At 37.4% G+C, this 15,699-nt stretch overlaps 1 protein-coding gene across 1 annotated transcript in view; it reads right to left on the reverse strand.

Moving 5' to 3' along the window:
• Cntnap5bl1 (contactin associated protein family member 5B like 1) overlaps positions 1-15,699 on the reverse strand; it is a 985,855-nt gene that overhangs the window by 362,436 nt on the left and 607,720 nt on the right.

A 15,699-nucleotide genomic window follows, 5' to 3' on the forward strand; every position in this document is an offset into this window, starting at 1 on the left:
AACCTCACGGGGCTGGGTGAACAGACTATGCTAGATATGAGCCCTTCCTTGTGACATAATGCACAATCAGAGCATAGCACTCTAGAGACCACTCCTGAGATAATCCCAGACATGCAAAAACTCCCAAGTGGCACTAAGAGGAGCAAGTAAGTGGTAGACAAATAGAAGAGAAAGAACGGCAGAAGGATGAGTACACATGAAGAAAGGCAGAAGTGTTGACTTAAGGGTATCGGGGAACAGCCTGATGTGAGTAGCTGTGGAATGCCACGTTGGAACATGGTAAGGTTCTGACCTCCATCAGAGTCCATTTCTCAGTCAGTGGCCTAGCACCAAGAAGGGTGTGTTAAGAAAAAGTAACAGGTAGACATCCCTTGTGTCTGTTGCTTGCCAATAGACATGGAGATTCCTGAGGGCTGTGCAGAATTGGCCTTATCCTCTTGCCTGGGCTTTGTGGGAAAACTGATCTTGGGGACATGAGGGCAGAGATGACACAGCCCCTAGCAAGTTTCAGTACTTAGGAGAGTGGTCCCTGTGCTTCACTTAGGCAGTAGAAATGTTTCTTATGGCCTAGTCACAGATGAGCTAGCCTGAAGGGCATTGGAGTGAGAGAGCTGGTTCTGTCCCCTGGTGGTTGTGGCATTGGATAAGCCAACTTGGGGAGTGCAGAACATCTTGCCCCATGGATGTGGATGGTAAAGAGCTGGTGGGCTGACCAGCTCAGATACCTTTCAGGCCCAGATTCAAGGCTTTGAGTATGCCCACTCCAACATCTATCCCATTAACTGCTGGAGTACATTAATAGGGCTTTCCCTATTGATCTAAAACTATAGGATCTCCATGACATAGGACAACAACATGATACCTGAGAGAAATCCCAGTGAGTACCCAGGATAGATGGTATAGCAGAAACCAGAGACATTGTACCAGACCAAAACTCATTTCAATAAAAATTTGCAAGTCAAAAATTATGGACAAAATTGGGACATACTGTGACATACTACAGCTTCCACAATAAGATATATTTCTCCCTGTTGGAGGAGTGATTGTATGGGCAGAAGATTGGTAGGTGGAGAGGGGGAGATGAGTGGGACTGAGGTACATAGTGTGAAATTCACAAGGAACTAGTAGAATTTAAAAAAAAATCATATTAAACATCTTAGACATAAAACTTTATACTGACACACGCACGCACACACACATATGTATGTGTGATATATATATATATATATCAAAAACCAAAAAAAAAAAAAACCTTTGGAAGGAAAAAGTCTGCAATCCAAGGAAGTATCTCAAGGCAGGAATATGGAGGGAAGCACTGATGCAGAGGCCCTGAAGATGTATTGCAGGCTCCCTCCTCACAGTTTGTTCTGGGTCCTATATTATGCCATTAAGAAGAACCTGACATTATATGTTACCACCCACAATTGGTCCCCACTTCAATAATTGTTCAAGAAATTCCCCTAAAAAGATTGTTTACATCCCAATATCACGTAGACATTGCATCAACTGAGGTTTATCTTCTGAAATGATTCTAGATTGTGACAAGATGACAAAATCTGGTCAGCACAGTATGCCCATGTGTGCATATGGAGGTCAGAGGACAACCCGAGATGTCTGTTATCATATAACCCCCTTGTTTTATTCAGAACTTGCTATTTTTCTACTGAATATGCCTTTGGCTAGCTGTCCTGTGAAAGTACAGAGTAGTCATGCTTTCATGTGGTCCCTGGATTTGTACTTCTAGGGTTTCAGAGCAAAAGTACTTTTATCCATTGAAATACCTCTCCAGCCCCAGTTCCTGCTGTTTCACATAAGAATTCAGCTCTGCAGGTCTGCTACTTTGTCCCTCTCTCTTTTATCTATGCACTCTAAACCCTTCAAAATTGTGTTACTCTTATTCCCTGTGCTTGTACTTCTTTCTTTCTTTGTTTCTTTGTTTGTTTCTTTCTTTCTTTTCTATCTTATTAATTTTGCTACTTTTACATCTTTTTCCATTAAAAAATGCTTTTGCCTTTGTTTTGGTGTCTGTTTATTAGCGTATTTACCTCTTCTTCTTTTTTTTTGTTATTATGAGTTTAAATTATCTTTGGATATTTAGCTGAGTTTTGTCAAATGAGACTAAGCATGCCTAATATTTTCATCATTCCTTCATCTGCATGAATTTAATTTAGCATGCCCCAAAAAACATATACCATTAGACATGGAACGTTCAACAGTGCACTTATAGTATCTTGTGAGAACAGAACAGAGCACAGGGTATAGTCTCACAGATATCAGATTTTGTTGGATTTTCTGACAATGGTGACAAATAACATGAAGTAAAATTAGCCAAGAAGTTTAGGTAAAAAGACATCAAGGGGTTGGGGATTTAGCTCAGTGGCAGACCGCTTGCTTAGCAAGGGCAAAGCCCTGGCCCCCCAAAAAAAAAGAAAGAAAAAAAAAGACATCAAAAAGCCAGAGGTTTCTTTGTGCCTGTGGGTAGCCTCATTTATGTATGTATGTGTGTGTGTGTATGTATGTGTGTATATGTTATTATTTCATTTATTTAGTTTTGCAGGGGCCAGAGACACCAACTCTTCTTCAGAGGGAGTATTAGTATAGTAATGGAGGGCCATTAAGGAAAAATAAGCAGAATTCTATAAGTTTGAGGCCAGCCTGTTCTTCATAGAGAACTGCAGGCCAGCCAATGATACATAGTATAATTTTATTTTTAAAAGAAAAGAAAGGGTAAAGGACCATCTAGGTGAGATGTAACTTAAGGTTTTACACTCTACTAGTGTTCAGCAAGGTTAGTCACTGGGACTTGAGACTGAGTTCATCTTTAGACATATTAAGAAGATAGAAGGGGTGAGTGTACCTTTTATTGGAACACTTTACAGAATTTGTTTCCAGTACAGTTGCTATCAGATGAGTCACCATGAGGTACAGCTGGATTTGGGTTCCTTTCTGAATCTTTATCTAATGTTGCTTAGATAATTGGAAACAATGAGGACAAAGGTAACACTGGACCCAGTAATTCAGTGAGTACCAAAATCAAATTACAAGTGCATTACAGACTTTGATATTAAGAAGTGGATTGTATGAATGTCTGGAAGAATATGACACTCAATTTCTTCATGAAGTAAACGTAGCAAAAATATTAGAAATGATTCAAGTTCCAAATAGTAAAATAAAATGGTCAAAATGCTCATAATAAAATTAATGAAGAAGAAAATAGATAGAAGTTAAATATGGCAAGATATCAAATGGGAAACGCAAATTATCACAAAATATTAATATTAAGTTTTAAATTGAACATAGAATATACAGGCAAGAAGTGAACTATAGGACAATCAGCATATTTGTCTGTAGAGAAACGAGTGCCTAAAAGAAAAACAAAATGAAGTTGGTATGGCTGGGTCAATTTCTATAATTAGAGTGCTTGTCAAACAGGCCCAAGGACCTGTATTTCTAGAATTTGTATATGCCAGTGTGTGCCTATAATCTAAGCTGAATGGAGAGCTCCAGGTTCAGTGAAAAACTCTACCTCAAAATAAACTGAAGTGACTGTAAATTATGTCAAACACTGGTCTCCACATGCATGTGTGATTACATATATATGCATATCCATGAACAGGCACACATTTATATTACTGGAAGTTTGGGAGGAATGTCTTTGTGGTCAACAGATGATGCCAGGGAAGCCAAGGTAACTTCTTGGAATTCTTAGAATTTTTTTAGAATAATATAAGAACAGAATGTTATTAGAGATGAAAAGGAAATCCCCAAGGCAAGTAAAGCTGAAAATATCAATATCTGCCCAGAAGGGAAGAATGGAGAAAATAAGTGGAAAAAAAGTCATTCTGTTTTATGTAAGCAGACATGAAGGTAGCTACACAGGGTAAGGTACCCACCTGGTCAGAAAGGTAGCTTCAGAGAAAGAATAACAAATCAGGTCTACCAGGGGGAGCATTCTTATGCTCATGCCAAAATCCAATAGAGAATGGCAGAAAAGAAGAAAGAGGAAGAGTTTCTTAATTCAGAACACTAAAATTCTCACAGACCCCCCAAAAAAATTCTCACAGGAATTGCACAAGGAGGTAGGCATTCTAGAAAGGAGAATTACCTAAATAAAGAAAGAATTACTCCTTTTATATCTTTAGCATAGTTTGAGAACATGCCTTACTGAAGCTTAGTCCTTTTGCCAGATAATTGGCCAGCCCAATTATCTCTTAACTCTTAAGAAAGAAGAGAAAGGTATGTCTTCAGAAAGAAAGATATTCCAATTTGATGCACAAAAAGATGCTGTGGCAGAAGCAAAGTTGGTCACTAATGAAAACACCAATCAGTAAACTCTACATTGATGTTGAATGCTTACTATCAAGAATTCATGAAAAGAGCTGCACTCCTTAGAGAAAAGAACAGTGGTAGACACATCAAGGCTTTTCAGGATAAATTTTTACACAAACAGAGCATTTGTTTAGTATGACCAGGCAAAGAAAATGATCCATGTTTTCAGAACTGAGGGAAATTCTGAGGACAGTTATGGCAGATAGTTATTTCCTAAGGTACAATCTGAAATGTCCTAGTTTATTTCTTATGGTACAATTAGAAACATCCTTGCAATATTCTCTCTTATTTTTGATAATGGTAGTATTGAGATGGCAAAATGCTTGTATTTAGAATTTACCTTTTCAATTACCATGGTCAAAGCTATAGTTTTGCAGTTTCACCATTTGTATTTCTACAGTAAAGTATGAATCTCAATCTATGTGTGCATGTGAGTGTGTGTTAGTATGTTTGCATGCTCTTGTGTCTGAGTACGTACATATGTGTTAATGTAGCAACCAGAGATTGACATCAGGTGTCTTTCTCCATCATTCTCCTTAGTGCTGCTCACTCCCACTTTTAATTTTGATGTGTACTTGTTGTGCAATGCACATAAAGTCAGAGAAAATTGAAGGGGTTGGTTTTTTTTTTTTCGATCTGGTGAGTAATGGAGATTGAATTTAGGTTGGTAGACTTGTTAGCATACATTGTAACTGTCTGACAATCCTGTCTGCTGTGCACCTTGGTTTTTGAGAGTGAACCTGAATCTCACCAATTTGGCTAGACTGGCTAGTGACAAGTGCAGGCCACTATGCCTGACTCTTGGTTGTAGGTGCTGGAAATTATAACTCAATTGCTCATATTAACATGGCAAGTTTTTCTTTTTTAACCCTGTAAGCCATCTCCTTTACTTCTCGGTACATATCTTTAAGGTGTTAAAATATTTCAGGTCTTCTTAGGTTGTCTGCTATTATCCTTAAATTGTTCTATATACATAAACAAGTATGTGTGTAACAATAATTAATTTCAAAAGAGGCCATGAATTTGAAAGATGGCAAAGAAGATATATGGGAAAGTTTGGAGGGAAGAAAGGAACAAGATAAATGATATAATTATAATCTCAAAAAAATTAAAAGAAATATTTTTTGAAAAATGTTTTAATGTTATGTCTCTTCTTCCTGTGGTGTCATGCATAATAGAGTATTTACCATGTTATTGCAATCCATTGTAGATTGACACACAGTTCCTGTAGATAAAAATAAAATCATATTAATTCTGAGAAGTAGGTAAATGCTTGTGAAACATTTTCTTTAGCAGCCATTTATTTAATTAAGCTTGTCAAATTAGTTATTTGACAACAAGATTCTAGAAATTTGACTTGCCCTTCTGTCAGCAAAGAAAAGAAAAATAATGCTAAAACTATTGAGTATTCCGAGCTTTTGTTGTCAGAGGGCACAGAACTCAAAAGACATGGCATAATGTCCAGTTGTAATATTAGAGCTAAGAAAAGGTGTCAGAAGGTGCTTTGGGCTCTAGTGCTACAGTATATCAGAGTCCTGGTGCTGCTCATAAGTTCTTCACAGTGAATGATTAAGGCATTGTGCCAGTCAGGCGACTCCAGGTGAATTGCAAATTACCAATTTGGTACCTATTTTCAACTCTACCTAACCCTTACCTATACTTCAGTGTCTTTTTTGAAATCAGTTATTAAAGGCAGTCTGTAGCAGGGGTTGGGGGAGTGTCTTATAAGTGAAATACCTGTTAAACAGCAGAGCATTCTGGCATTCTACTATGCAGTGAGTCAGTACATGAAACACAGAGTAGGCAATTTTAGTTAAGTGCTATGATTGAAACAAGAAATATGAATATGAAAATATAAGGAATAAGAATCCATTTTAGACTTCCATATATAAATAAAGTCCACCCTATTGGGAGCCTGAAATTAAATGATCTTTCTGTTGATGATAAGCTAAAATGAATGTCAATGGCATGGCTTGGGCAACAGTTTTCCTTGAAGTACATTAAGTGGCAGCCACCAAGCTTGATACCATCCTGGAAAATCATGTTTCCCAAGATGATATATGGTATCTGACTAAAAATACTTCTATGAAAAATGCTTCATAAAAGATTCAATTTGGAATTAGAGGGAAGGCTCAGTCACTGAGGAACATGTCCTGCTCTTCAGGAGCCATGGGATTGGTTTCCAACACCCGTAATGCACAACTTGTAATGACCCTTAAATCCAATGCCAGAGTATCTGACACTCTTCAGGCCTGCTTGAGTGCTCATATACACTGGTACCTTCGTTAGAGTCATTCTAGGCAACAAGACATATGGAAACAGGTCTCTATAGATACCCCAAAATTGTGATAATATTTTGTGCAAGTCTTGTCTGAGAAATCAGATTTATAAAACATAGGATTTAAAATTATGAGGTATTAAAAGCTGCAAAACCATGCATTCATTTATAAGAACTGGCAGTCAAACTTTGTAACATGAAAGTGATGCACTTGGTATTGATTTTAGAGAAAATGGATTGCTTACACTGAAAAAAAAATGGTTTTGCTTTCCAAAATTACGGTTATGCTCCAATTTTGCAAAAGAAACTTAAAAATTCAGTTGCCAATGTGTCATTCATCACAGCTTACAATTCAATCACAAGCTCAAGATTTTAACTCACACAGTCTTGTAATTAAGAAAAATCTGGCAAGTGTAGATTATGGCAAGATTTCTAAAAGTTTATTGAAACTAGTAACTTAAGGGAGCATTGCAACCTGGGTTACCTACTCCAGCTGCCATTCCAAAAATACGTATAAAATTATTATAGCTTTAAAAGATTGTTTTCACAAAGTTCCTTTGCATCTTCATGATTGTAAAGTTTACATTTAGCATGTATGCTTTTAATTTTAAAGATACATAAAGCAATATTATTGGAAAGTTTTGCCTCAAGGAATGGCTAATAGTTCTACAGTATATCAAAAATTTGTTGATGCTTTAATACAAGAAGTGAGGACTTCAAATGCTTCAGTGTATATTATTCATTATATGGATGATATTTTATTATCTGATCCCTCTGAAAGAGTATTACTACATGTCTGTTATTATTCACTGAGATTTAAAATTTTGGAATAGTTGTTACTCCAAAAATAAGGTTCAAAGACAATATCCTTTTCAATATTTGGGCCATGATTTATATCCTAAACAAATTGTGACAAATAGTTTACCTACTTTAAATTATTTTCAAAAACTTCTGGAAGATGTTTATGGGCTAAGATCTCAACTTAAGCTCACCAAACGAGATTTAAGTTGCTGTTGGATATTCTCAAGGGGGACGCAAATCCTAATTTTCCTCGAAAATTAACTGGGGAGGGAGAATAGCTTAGCCAAAAGTAGAGGAAGCTATTAGCTGACAACAGATATATTATGTAGATTAAGATCAATTATTGGTTCTTTGCGGTCAAAGTAGTCCTTTGGAAAAAGGGACCATTAGTGCGGATTCTTCTTTCTTCAACTCCATAACCATTTGTAACACTCTGCTCTGAAGCTATTGCTGTGTTAATGCAGAATTGTAGGTTAGAATCACAGCAGTATTTTGGGAAAGAACTTGATGAAATAATCCTTACTCCAAATAGCAATTAAATTGGTTATTGTAGTATACTGATATTTGGTTTATTGCATGTGAAAACTTTTCAAGCAAAAATTAATAAATATTATCCAAAAGATAAGTTGTTACAATTTGCCTCTATGCCTGCTTTTGTATTTACTGTAAATTTGTGCATACAGTCATCAAAGGGTGCTCTTACTGTATTTACAGGTGACTAATCTAATGGGAAGCTGCCTATGCAATTGGATCACATGTTTGTTCTCTCGAATTTCCTCCTGCTTCAACACACATAATTGAATTGCATGCTGTAGCTGCTGCTTTTGAAATGTTGAAAGATCAAGCTTTTAATTTGTATTCTAATTTCCAATACATAGCTCTTGTCTTGTAAGTGCTTAAAATTGTTCCTTTTTTAAGATATTGCTAATTCTCAAAATTTGCAATTATTTATGCAAATACAATGTAATTTAAGAGAATGTGCTGTTTCTTATTTACAGGACAGTTAAGAGCTCATACTGGACTGCCCAGACCCCTTTGTTATAACAATAATACAGAAGATTTGCATACCAGGCAGATTATAGGCCTTACACATGAACAATTAGCCAAATAATCTCATTCCTTACATAATCAAAATAGTAATTGTTTGAGACAACAATTTAATATTTCTTGAGAATATGCACTCTAAATTTTAAAGACTTGTCCTGAATGCCCTCAATTTCTTCCTGTACAATATAATGTTGTTAATCTTCGAAGATTCATGCCTATTTAATTATGGGAAGTGGATGTTTATCATATCTCTAATTTTGAAAATTAAAATATGTATATGTGACTATTGATACCTTCTCAGGCTTTCTTGTTGAAACTGCTTTAACAAGAGAAGCAACTAAAAATATAATTAGTCATTGTCTATGATTCTCTATGCTGCATGTTCCAAATCAGATTAATCCAGACAATGGTACTGGCTATTGTAGTCAAGCATTTGAGATGTTTTGTAATGGAAATTTAATATTACCCATGTTACAGAGATTCCTTATAATCCTCAAGGACAAGTTATTGTGGAATAGGCCCATGGAACTTTAAAACCTATCTTCATAAAATACAAAAAAGGGGGAGAATTATATCCCCGTACACCATAACTGTATTTAAATCATATAATTTTTATTTAATTTTTAAAATTTGGATACTAAGGAACTCTCTGCTGAGTGTCTATGGCACCCTACAAAAAGGCGTACTAGGTGAGATGGAAGGATCCACTTATTGGAATGTTCCTGATCAGGTATTAATGTGAGGAAGAGGCCATATTTGTGTTTTCCTGCAAGATTTTGAATGAGCATGGTAGCTGCCAGAGTGACTGGTGAGACATACTGATGGTGGGACAAAAATGGTAGTGACTGTGAACTTTCAAGTGCCCCTGAAAAGAGTGACAGGGAAGCTGTATTGGACATATGGTCCTCAACCACCTTTGATTAGCTTCAAGCTTTTAGACCTTGTGGGACAGAGAAAATGTAGACTGTGGAAACTGCCTTCAAAAAATTAATTAAATAGAGAAGTTATAATGACTCTTCTTCCCTTAATGTGGAAAGTACATCTGACTTAATCATGGATTGGTCAGGAAATCAACCCAATGTTGGGAAAAAATGACAATCTTCATTTGGAAGGCTTGTTCTGGACATTTTCAGAGACATATTTGAAAATTGATAACTGTCTTGTATGATGTTATGTTTTCCCTAGATAAACCTGGAACAGGATCAGAACTTTGAACAAATGTTAATGCATGTGTTAAGGCTATTAATCCTTTATTAATTGATCATGTTAACATTAGTTTTGTTTCTTCTACAGTATTTAATATTAGTTGTATTGATTTCACACTTTCTAATTGTGTGACTGTATAGAAATGGGGAATATCTGCTATGGAAGTCTATCAATCAGTTTTTGTTTAATTGCCTGTGAGTATTACAGAATCTTGGTATTCTATAAAAAGATTGTAGATACTGGAAGAAGTAAGTCAGGCTTTACACAAAAGTATGAGGGTAGTGGGATTGATTATTGTTGGTATAACAGTTTTGGTTACATTAATAGCTAGAACCATAGCTAGCACCACTATTCGGCAATTGCTTTGACACAAGAAGTTAAGACAGCTACTTTTCTTAGTCATTTAGCAAAAAAAAGTTACTTATGTTCTCTGTATTCAAGAAGATCAGGCTTTCGAAGAAGGATTAATACCAATATTCTTCAAGGTATTCCACAAAATAGAAACAGAAGAAACACTATACAATTCATTCTTTGAAGCCACAATTATGCTTAAACAGAAACCACACAAAGATCTACAAAGAAAGAGAACTTCAGACCAATTTCTCTTATGAATACAGATGACAAATTACCAAAATTCTTGCAAACCATGTCCAAGAAGACATCAAATGGTCCTTCCCCATGATCAAGTATGCTCCATTCCAGGGCTGTGGGGATGTTTCAATATACTGAAATACATCAACTTAATCTGCTATATAAACAAACTCAAAGGAAAATAAAACCACATGATTATCTCATTAGATAGCTGGATATAAAATTGACTCAAAAAAAAAAATCCGTAGCCTTCCTCTAATCAAAGGAATAGAAGGCTGAGAAAGAAATTAGGGAAACAACACCCTTCATAAGAGTCACAAATAATGTAAAATAACTTTCTGTGACTCTATGCAAGCAAGAGAAAAAAAAATTTTTTTGGTTCTTTTTTTCGGAGCTGGGGACCGAACCCAGGGCCTTGAGCTTCCTAAGCAAGCGCTCTACCACTGAGCTAAATCCCCAACCCCCAAGAGAAAAATTTTTATGGCAAGAACTTCAAATCCATGGAGAAAGAAATTAAACAAGATCTCAGAAGATGGAAAGCTCGCCCATGTTTATAGATCGGCAGGATTAATATAGTAAAAATGACCATCATGCCAAAGCATTCCACAGATTCAATGTAATTGTCATCAAAATTCCAACTCAATTATTCTTAGAGTTAGAAAGAGCAATTCCTAAATTTATTTGGAATGACAAAAACCCCAGAATAGCAAAAATTATTCTCAACAATAAATTCTGGGAGAATCACCATCCCTGAGCTCAAGCTATATTATAAAGCAATGATGATAAAAACTGCATGGTATTGGTACAGAGACAGGGAGGTAGATCAATGGAATAGAATTGAAGACCCAGAAATAAATCCACATACCTATAGTCACTTGATCCTTGACAAATTTGCTAAAAGTGTCTAATGGAAAAAAGACAGCATTTTTCAACAAATGCTGTGTTCTAAATGGAGGTCAGCATTTAGAAGAATGCAAATTGACTCATCTTATCTCCTTGTACAAAGCTCAAGTCTCTGTGAGTCAAATATCTCCACATGAAACCAGAAATACTGACACTAATAGAAGAGAAATTATGGAAGAGCCTCAAACATAGACACACAGTGGAAAATTTCCTGAAATGAACACCAATAACTTATGCTCTAAGATCCAAAATCAACAAATTGGATCTCAAAAATTGCATAGCTTCTGTGAGGCAAAGTGACAAAACAGCAACCAACAGTTTGGGAAACAACCTTTATATATATATATATATATATATATATATATATATATATATATATATATATATATATATATGTGTGTGTGTGTGTGTGTGTGTGTGTGTGTGTGTGTATGTATGTATGTATGTGTATGTGTACGTGAATATGTATGTATGTGTATGTGTATGTGTATATGTATATGTATATATATGAAATATAGGATTATACATATATGTGTGTATGTGTACATACATATATATATATATATATATATATATATATATAAAATTCAAGATGTTAGACTCCTGAGAATCTAATAACCCTATTAAAAATGGGGTACAGAAGTAAACCATAAATTCTCACCTGAGGAATACCTAATGGCTGAGAAGCACCTAAAGAAATGTTCAACATCCTTAGTCATCAGGGAAATGCAAATCATAACCATCCTGAGATTTTACCTCACACCTCTCAGAATGGCTAAAATCAAAACCTCATGTAACAGCAGATGCTGCTGAGGATATGGAGAAAGAGGAACAATCAGTCTGGAGATTCCTCAGAAAATTGGACTTAGTACTAACTGAGGACCCAGCTCCTGGGCATAAACCCAAAAGATGCCTCAACGTATAACAAGAACAGATGTTCCACTGTGTTCATAGCAGCCTTATTTATAATAGCTAGAAGCTGGAAAGAATCTGGATGTCCTTCAAGAGTGGAATGGATACAGAAAATGTGCCACATTTACACAACGGAGTACTACTCAGCTATCTAAAACAATGACTTCATGAAATTCATAGGCAAATGGATCAAACTAGAAAATATCATCGTCAGTGAAGTAACTCAATCACAAACACACACACACACACACACACACACACACACACACACACACACACACACACACACGGTATTCACTCAGTGATAAGTAAATATTAACCCAAAAACTTGGATTACCCAAGATACAATATACAGATGACATGAAGCTCAAGAAGAAGGATGAGCAAAATACATATGCTTCAGTCCTTCTTAAAAGGTGGAACAAAACTATTCATATTAGGAGATCTGAAGACAAAGTTTAGAGCAGAGACTGAAGTAATGACCATTCCGAGACTGCCCCATCTGGCGATCCAATCCATATACATATAGCCACCAAATGCAGACAATATTGCTATGGTAAGTAGTGCATGCTGACAGGAGATTGATATAGCTGTCTTCTCAGAGGCTTTGCTAGAGCATTACAAATACAGAGGAGAATACTCGCTGCCATCTATTGAACTGTTTATGGGGTCCCCATTGGAGGAGTTAGAGAAAGGATAGAAGGGGCTGAAGGGGATTGCAAACCCATAAGAAAAGCAAACCAACCAACCAGAGCTTCCAGGGCCTAAACAACTAGTCAAAGAGTATACGTGGAGAAACCCATGGCTCCAGTTGCATGTGGATCGGCCCATGGGCTTTTTGGGCACCAATGGGAGGAGAAGCCCTTGGTCCTGCCAAGGCTGGATCCCAGGGTAGTGGAATTTCAGTCAGTGTGGGGAGTCAGGAAGGAGTGGATGGTTGACTTGGGGAACATCCTCAAACAAGAAGGAGGAGGAGAATGGTTGGAATAGGGGGCTTATGGACAGCAAATTGGTAAAGAGGATAACATTTGAAATGTAAATGAAAATATCCAAAAACAAATAAGTAAAAATGGGTTACAGAGCTAAACAAATAATTTTGAATTGAGGTGTACTGAATACCTGAGAAGCAGCTTAAGAAATGTTCAACATTCTTAGTCATCAGGGAAATGCAAAGCAAAATAACCCAGAAAGTCCATCTCATACCAGTGAAAATGGTTAAGGTAAAAAACTCATGTGACAGTACATGTTGGCGAGCATGGAGAGAAATAGGGAAACTCTTCCATTGTTGGTGGGATTGAAAGCTGTTACAACTACTCTTGAAACCACTCTGGAGTTCACAGAAAATTTGGCATAGTCCTACTTGAAGACCCAGCTATACTAATCCTGGGTGTATACCCAAAAGATGCCCCAACATATAGCAAAGACACCTTGTCCACTCTGTTCATAGCAGCCTTGTTTATAATACCCAGAAGCTGGAAAGAACCCAGATGTCCTTCAACAGTGGAATAGATACAGAAAATGTGGCACATTTACACAATGTAGTACTATTCATCTATTAAAAACAATGACTACATGAAATACTTAGGAAAACAGATGGAACTAGAAATACCATTCTGAACGAGTTAACCCAATCACAAAAGAATACACATGGCATGCACTTGCTGATAATTGGATATTAGCCCAAAAGTTTGGAATACCTTAGAAAAAAAAAATCCACAGATCATTGAGGGGATTCCGGTTGAGCCCTCTCCACAGCGATCACTGCCCTACCTCGGTTCGGGTCCGGGAGAGAAAACTCTGACATGGAGGGGATTGGCTCTTTGCTGCCTCCCCTGGTGTTGTTCCACCTCCCTTGCAGGCTGAGATTAGTCAGCAGGGGACTGACTGATTTGCTGGTGAGGTATGCAGGAGGGCTTCTGGTGGTGATCTCAGGAGAGCGGTTTTCTTCCCCAAGTGGTGGTGTTACAGCTCTAATGAGAGAAGCTCATAGAGGATGTAGTGATTCTTGCACACCTTTAATCCTGAATAAGACTCTTAAATACAGTTTTTGGATGGGTCAGCTCCTCACAACAGGTACTTCCTGTTGGTTTGACTGAGAGCTTGAGAAGACCTCATCTACACATTTGGAGGCATGGTTCTGCTTCTATGATTGATTTGTCTTGAGCCTATGTGACCTGTGGTCATATCCTCACCTGGGAAGGAGGGACTTGGGGCATTGCTCTAAGTGACTGGTCTGTCTCAGCCTCTCTACTCGGGTCTGTGAGCAGCTGCAGCTAGTGAGGCTTTGATCTTCTGGGAGACTCTGAATGCTCCTACTGTCCCCTTTAGGGTCTCTGGGAATTAGACATATCTCAGCCAGAAATCATGGTACCTTTTACAGTCCACTGCCCCACAGATCATATTAAGTTCAAGAAGAATGAGGAACAAAATGTCCGTGCTTTGGTCCATCTAAGAAAGGAGAACAAAATACTCACAGGAGGACAAAGTGTGGAACAGGGACTGAACAAAAGGTCATCAAGAGGCTGCCCCATCTGGCGATCCACCCATATGCCACCAACAAACCCAGTCACTATTGCTGATGCCAAGAAGTGCTTGTTGACAGGAGTTTGGATGTCTCCTGAGAACCTCTGCCAGAGCTTTACTGATACAGATGTGGATGCTTGCAGGTAACCATTGAACTGAGCACAGGGACTCCAATGGAGGAGCTAGAGAAAGAACTTAAGGAACTGAAGGGGTTTGCAATTTCATAGGAAGAACAACAATATCAACTAACCAGACACCACCTGAGATCCCAGGGACTAAACCACCAACCAAAGAGTATACATGGAGAGACCCCTGGCTCCATCTGCATATACTGCAGAGGATGGCCTTGCCCAGTATCAGTAGGAGGAAAAAACCCTTGGTCCTGTGAAGGTTCATTTCAACAGTGTAGGAGAATGCCAGAGCATTGAGGTAGGAACGGATGGGTGGTAGTGGGAGCATCCTCATAGAATCAGAGGCCAGGGTGAATGGGAAGGGGTGGGAAGGAGATAACATTTGAAATGTAAATACATAAAGTATTGAAGCAAAACTAAATTCAAAATAAAGATTGATAGCCAGGACATCATCCTTTGGCCACTGAATCTGAACATGTGTATGCATACCTAAACACACACACACATGCACACACACCCACACACAGACACACACACACACACACACACACACACACACACACACACACCCCAAAATAAAACAAACATTTTAAAAATCTAAAATTAAAAGTAAACAAACATTAAAGTCAGAGAGAAAGAGTTGTGTTGTCTTCAGTCAGGATAGTAGCTGCTTCTAGCTTAGCCTGATTTTGCCTGTGCTGCCCCCTTTGTCATTTCTCTGCCACTCAACAATGAGAATCATGTAATTTCTACCATCTTAGAGGGAATGGCATCTTATGAATAGATAATACTTGGGTGCCAAGGACAGCTTCATCATTACTTCATGAGTCATTCAACTTGCAGACCATTTCTAGAGATAAAATGGCAGAACTGACTCTATGACCTCACAACACTGCTTGAAATTCAGGAAGCTGACAAAGAGGAAGCTGAGCAAAGACCACGACACTTCCATTAGATGTGACAGACAAAGAGAAACCT

Source organism: Rattus norvegicus, chromosome 13 (assembly GCF_021556685.1).
Source record: "Rattus norvegicus strain SHRSP/BbbUtx chromosome 13, alternate assembly SHRSP_T2T, whole genome shotgun sequence".
Lineage (NCBI taxonomy): Eukaryota > Metazoa > Chordata > Mammalia > Rodentia > Muridae > Rattus > Rattus norvegicus.